Here is a 6,273-nt window from a genome sequence, read left to right as displayed (position 1 = left end):
GGAGATTGCTAGTCATAGGTGCCCAGTAAGCCAATCACGTGAGTGATGGCACGTTTGACTTGATACAGAATCTTTTTGCTTATTATATTTTGGCGTATATCACTTTATAACTATTGCATAAATGCATATATATTGTGATGTCCTTGGATTTGTGCAATGGGAATCGGATCGTGATGAGATCACGATAATGAGATCGATTCACCTTTAAACACATATCCTAAATAATCCCGGTCATAGGTTACTCGAGAGGGACATCATGATAACCGGATAGACTGGTGTGCTGTATACCCGTCCATATGATGGATGCAGCCGATCTCATAGCTGCTCGTGTAGGGACACTAGGGATACAGTACAAGTGCTCATTGGAGAATGAGTTCACTGATTGATCCGCTTACAGAATGCTGGATGGTTGATGATGCCTTATTGTCAGATAGCGATTCCGTAGTCTTAGTGGTGTATCTGGTCCTTAGACTTGAGACACCAAGGATGTCCTGTATGAGTGCTCCACTCTTTGATACCAGACTTATAGGTTTGGCTGTCCCAGATCTAGTACAGTTGGTCATTGGGAGTGGTAGTCGACCTTACGAGGGCTATTGAGTGTTGACAGAGGATCATCCACTCTCGGCGTCATGAGAGGAATATCTCATGTGTTCTTGCTCAGACAAATCCCTGGCCAGGGTCATTCGGGTTGAGAGAGAAAGAGTTCTCCGGGAGAATCCGATTAGAGCGAGACTTGAGTAGAAACCGTATGGGTCTGACAGCACCATGCTCGATATACGGTCTCTGGGATATTAGATGGATGAGGGACTATAGGTACATGGTAACTGACGAGAGACAGGTCCAATGGATTGGATTCCCCTGTATCGTCTGGGGACTACGGCGTAGTGGCCTAGTACGTCCGTAGTTGATGAGTCGAGTGAATTATTACAGAGATAATAATTCACTAAGTTAGAAGGAGTTCTGACAGGTATGACTCACGGCCAGCTCGATATTGGGCCTAGAGGGTCACACACATATGGTAGGCATTGTGATGAGTAGAGATTCGGATATGAGATATCCGACGGAGCCCTTGTCTTATTGGATGCAGATCCAAAACCCACTAGGGAAGGACCCATTAGGGTTTGACACGGGATCTCTATAAATAGGAGGGATTCACAGCCTCATAGGCTAGAGTCTTTGCTTGCCCTTCCTATTCTCCTCTCCCTCTCCACCTTAGAGTAGGCCTGGAGTTTTGAGGAGCGTCGTCGCAACCCTGCTGTGTGGATCACCGCTAGAGAGGAGGACGCTTGACCTCCTTCACCCTCTCCTAAGGATCTGCAAGGAAACAGGGATATACGATCTCCCTAGGTAACACAATCTCTATACGCAGTTTTGTGTTTTGCGGATTTTTGCGCACCAATCTTCGCACGACGACGAACATCCTTTTGGGAATCGGGGATTTTTGTTTTCTTGTTCTTCCGCTGCGCATATGATGTCGCCCCCCATGATTTTCCAACAGGTCAATTGCTTAGGATTAATTGTCTCGATCGAAGTTTTTGTTTTGAGTGTGTAGGATTAACTACGATGAAAGTAAGACATGTAGCTGGAGTTGCGCTGGAGTCAAGACTATGATCACGTTGGGAGTTCGAGAGTTCGACGGAAGTTCGGACGGTCGTCGGAGGTTTTGCGGGAACAAATCCGAGAAGTCCAGAAGCTTGCCAAAGGAGCTCATCGGAACATGCCAAGTGGATCGTCGCAAGTCCAGGAGTTTGCCGGAAGTCCGCAGGAGCATCACCGAGGGTTCGTCGGATGATCGACGGAAGTTCGCCGGAAACTCGCCGGAAGAAGCGATAGATGCACCGGAGCAAGCTGCAGAATTTCTCTTAGGAAATAATCGTAGTTAGCACATTGATTAAGTTAGAAATGGGAGGTGATCCCATTAGCTTAATCTTGGGGCAATTGGGCCCCTGAAGAACTCAAATTGGGCCGAATGGATCAACCCATTCGGACCCAGGTTGCTGTGGGAGGTGCAACCGCCCAGGCCAGGAGGTAGCGCCGCCTGGGCTAAGTCTCCCAGCGAGGCTGGGTGGTGCAACCACCCCAGCCAGGAGGTGCAACCGCCTGGGCTCAGTCTCCGAGCGAGACTGGGCGGTGCAACCTCTCCTGACAAGAGGTGGCACCGCTTGAGCTCAAGTTTCGAGCTCTGCCAGGCGGTGCAACCGCCCCAGTCAGGAGGTGCAATCGCTTGAGCTCGGTCTTCGAGCTCTGGCAGAGAGGTGCAACCGCCCCAGTCAGGAGGTGCAACCGCCTGATCCCGGAATTCCATAAATTGACAGATTTGATCTCCAAATTTGAACTGGGTTGGGGCCTATAAATACCCCACCCATTCAGCACTGAAAGCACAGAACACACACTCGAAATCTTGCTGTCTTTCTGTGTTTCTTAGAGCTCAAAACTGCTAGTTCTCCTCTTTCTATTCTTCAAGTTTGAGTTGTAAAGAGAGGAGAGAAAACTTCTGTAAGGGTTGTCTCCTAAGCCCGTCAAAAGGAGTGAATCTGTAAGAGGGCGGTTGGCCTTCGCCTATTGAAGGAAGGCCTCTAGTTGACGTCGGTGACCTCGTCGGTGGAGGAACCCAAAAGTGGAGTAGGTCAAGATTGACCGAACCACTCTAAATCTCGGTTTGCATTTCCTTTGAGTATTTTACCTTCACTGCAAACTTCTCAATAGCTTACTGCCCTCTGCGATTTTATGACCGAGTTTCAAGGTTCAGACGTAAATCTACGTTTAGACGTAAATCTGCGTTTAGACGTAAATCTGCGTTTAGACGTAAATCGGCTTTCCTCGTACAATCATCATATTTCAGTTTACGTTTACGTTTTGATTTCAATCATAACTGTTTACTACCTTCTGCGATCTTACGAATAAGTTTCTAAGTTCAGAATTTTTCGAATCTGCGTTTAGACGTAAATCGGCTTTTCTCGTACGATCATCATATTTCAGTTTACGTTTACGTTTTGATTTCAATCATAACTGCTTACTGCCTTCTGCGATCTTACGAACAAGTTTCTAAGTTCAGAACTTTCTAAATCTGCACTTAGATGTAAATCATTTTTTATCGAACGAACGCAGCTTTCGTTTTAATCGCTGAAAAATTTCCGCTGCACTAATTCACCCCCCCCCCCCCCTTAGTGCTCTCGATCCTAACAGATGTCACCCCCAAGATTTCCCAACAGTGGTATCAGAGCCAGGTTGTTCGTGCGAATGATTGGTTTTGAACTGCGTGTGTTGTGTTTAGGAAAAACTTTTGACGTCAAAATCGTTGGCGCAAAAGCGAGAAAGGGCAGCAACAGTTGCTACCCTTGATCTGCGCGCGTGCAGCGCAGTCGCAGGTAGGCAGCACAGGGGCTGTGTTTGCAGTAGCCAGCCGACGGACTACTTGCAGCAGGCTTGCGTCCGGCGGGGCTGGCAACCCGCGAGCAGAGGCGCCTATGGCCGCTTCTCTCGCGGGGTGAGGCGCCGCAAGGCAGCGGCGCCTGTCGTCACTGCTCCCGCGGGCGAAACCCCCCCACAACGGCGGCCACAACGGCCGCAGCGCCACCAGCGGGCGTGTAGGGTTGCGGCGGCGGCAACAGCAAAGGGGAGTAGGGCATTAGGGTTTTCTGGGCAAAAGATAGTTTTGCCCCTCGAAATTTTAAGAAATTCCAGTTCTCTCTTTTGTCCAAATTATGAAAATACCCATATGAATTCCAAAATTCCCTATATGTCCCTAATTTTATAAAATACTAATTAATTAAAAGGTTTAATTGATTATTATTTTTTATCATTATCTAGTAGTCCTACATGATGATGATTATTTATACATGTGATGTATGATGTGTGGACGGATGATCATAGACCATGTGATGTGTGTACTTGTGATTATTATTATTGAGGTATACGAGCCTCTATTATATTTCTCGTTTATTGTCGGGCCTACGTGCCTATGATTAAGTTGTAATCACATGAGGAGGCGCAGCGGGAGCGTGGATGCAATAGCGGGACCCACGAGACGGACGATCGTGATGCACGAAGATGCATCAAGATGTCGACGGAACTGACGAGGACGAGATGGACGATCACAGGGCATGGAGATGCACCGTTGCACACATAGATCTTGATGTGAGTGATTAGGCCTACTGGCTTGAGCCTAATCGCATTAGGTTGTGGTCCATGATCATCTGGTGTGATTGCTTATACACATATTAGATATGTATATATATTTGCATGCGATGTAGATATATATACATATCTAAGTCGGTAAACGTGAGGCAATTAGATTGACCCACGTGGCCTTTCATCGTTATAAGTAGGAACCGATTCCCGGTGTAGGTTGAGTTGGTCGAGTCCCTCAAGACTCACCCATATCGCGATTCGCTATCTTGCTTACAACATAGAGATGTCACCGGTGACCTGAGAGTGTGATATGCTTGGTCGAGTCCCTCGAGGGTATATCATCAAATCAGACTCATCTTGTAACAAAGGTGTTGACTTAACCGAGCATCATGGTTGGTCGAGTCCCTCGAGACCATGGTGATTCGGAGGCCGAACAGGACGGGAATCACAAGGAGTTATGATCGGCAAGAGTTGCCTACCTTTTAGGCTTAGTGTGATTGGTCGAGTCCCTCGAGGTTACACTAAGACGCTGATTGGATCCTGATCCCCACTAGAAGTCTACCGGAGACTTCCGTTTCACGTGCTGAGGGTGTCGCGTGACTCATTAGTAAAATAGTGGGAGCATATTAAGATAGAAGTCCATATCTTGATAGTTTATTTTTTGTAAAATCTGCATGTTATTCATTTCTGCTGCATCTCTATTTTTTGGAAAATATCGCTTTCAAATCCCTTACGTGACATACTTGATGTCAACCGCCTCACTGGTTCAAATTATATGGATTCGCTCCGTAACTTGAGAATTGTTCTCACGGTGGAGAAAATCATGTACGTCCTTGATATAGTGATGCCTACGCCCAAAGAAGGGACAAGCGAGGATGAGATCGCTCGCTACGTGAAGTACGTTGATGACTTCATTCTTGCTCAGTGCTATATGTTGGGCTCTATGACTCCTAAGTTATAGAGACAACATAAACAGATGGATGTCAGATCTATTCTCTTACATGTCCGCAAATTGTTTGAGGAACAGGGAAGGACTCAGCGATATAAGATATCTAGGAGCCTCTTCCACGCTAGGATGACTAAGGGGACACTGGTTCAGAACCATGTCCTGAAGATGATTGAGTGGATAGAGAAACTCACAGGTCTAGGAATGGTCCTAGAGGATAACTTATGTGTGGACATTGTGCTTCAGTCCCTACCAGATTCTTTTTCATAGTTCATAATGAATTTTAATATAAACAAGCTTGAGGTGACTCTCAGAGAGTACTATTAAGAAAGAGAAGCCAGTTCTCTACAGTGGTGAGACCAGAAAGAAAAGAAAAGTAGAAAGGTCCCTTAAGAAGGAAAAGGGCAAGGGCAGACCAGGTAAAGTAAAGGTTGCTAAGAAAGACCCAGTAAAGGACAAAGGCCAATGCTTCTATTGTGGTAAAGATGGGCACTGGAAGAGGAACTGCAAAGAGTACCTTGCAGAAAAGGTGAAACAAAAGCTTGATGAAGCTTCAAGTACATTTATGATCAGTCTCCATTTGTCAGACTCTTATGATAACATATGGGTATTGGATACCGGTAGTGCTTATCATATATGCAATTCGTTACAAGTTCTAGCAAGGCCTAGGAGACTAGAGAGAGGCGAGATGGACCTCAAGATGGGTAATGGAGCAAAAGTTACTGTAGTAGCTTTTGGCAAGGTCGCCCTACATCTACCTAGTGGAGCTTTTATTGCATTAGATGCATGTTATTTTGTTCCTTCTATTATCAAAAACATTATCTCCATTTCATGTTTGAAAGTTAGTGGATATAAATTAGTTTTTGAAAACAATGGTTGTTCGATATTATTAGATGATAAGATCATCACGAAAGGAACATTGCATAATGTTTTATTTATGTTAGAAACTACTCTACATATCATGAATGTAAATGTGTCCAAGAGAAAACGAGATGAGATGAACAGTGCATACCTATGGCATTGTAGGCTAGGTCACATCCATGAAAGAAGGATTCAAAAGTTGTGAAATGATGGATATCTAGATCCATTCGACTATGTGTCATATGCAACTTGCGAGCCTTGTCTTTGTGGAAAACTGACCAACTCTTCATTTAGTGGAACTGGAGAGAGAGCCATTGAGCTATTGGAACTCATAC

This window comes from Musa acuminata, chromosome BXJ1-5 (genome assembly GCF_036884655.1).
Source record: "Musa acuminata AAA Group cultivar baxijiao chromosome BXJ1-5, Cavendish_Baxijiao_AAA, whole genome shotgun sequence".
NCBI lineage: Eukaryota > Viridiplantae > Streptophyta > Magnoliopsida > Zingiberales > Musaceae > Musa > Musa acuminata.
This window is presented reverse-complemented; position numbering follows the sequence as displayed.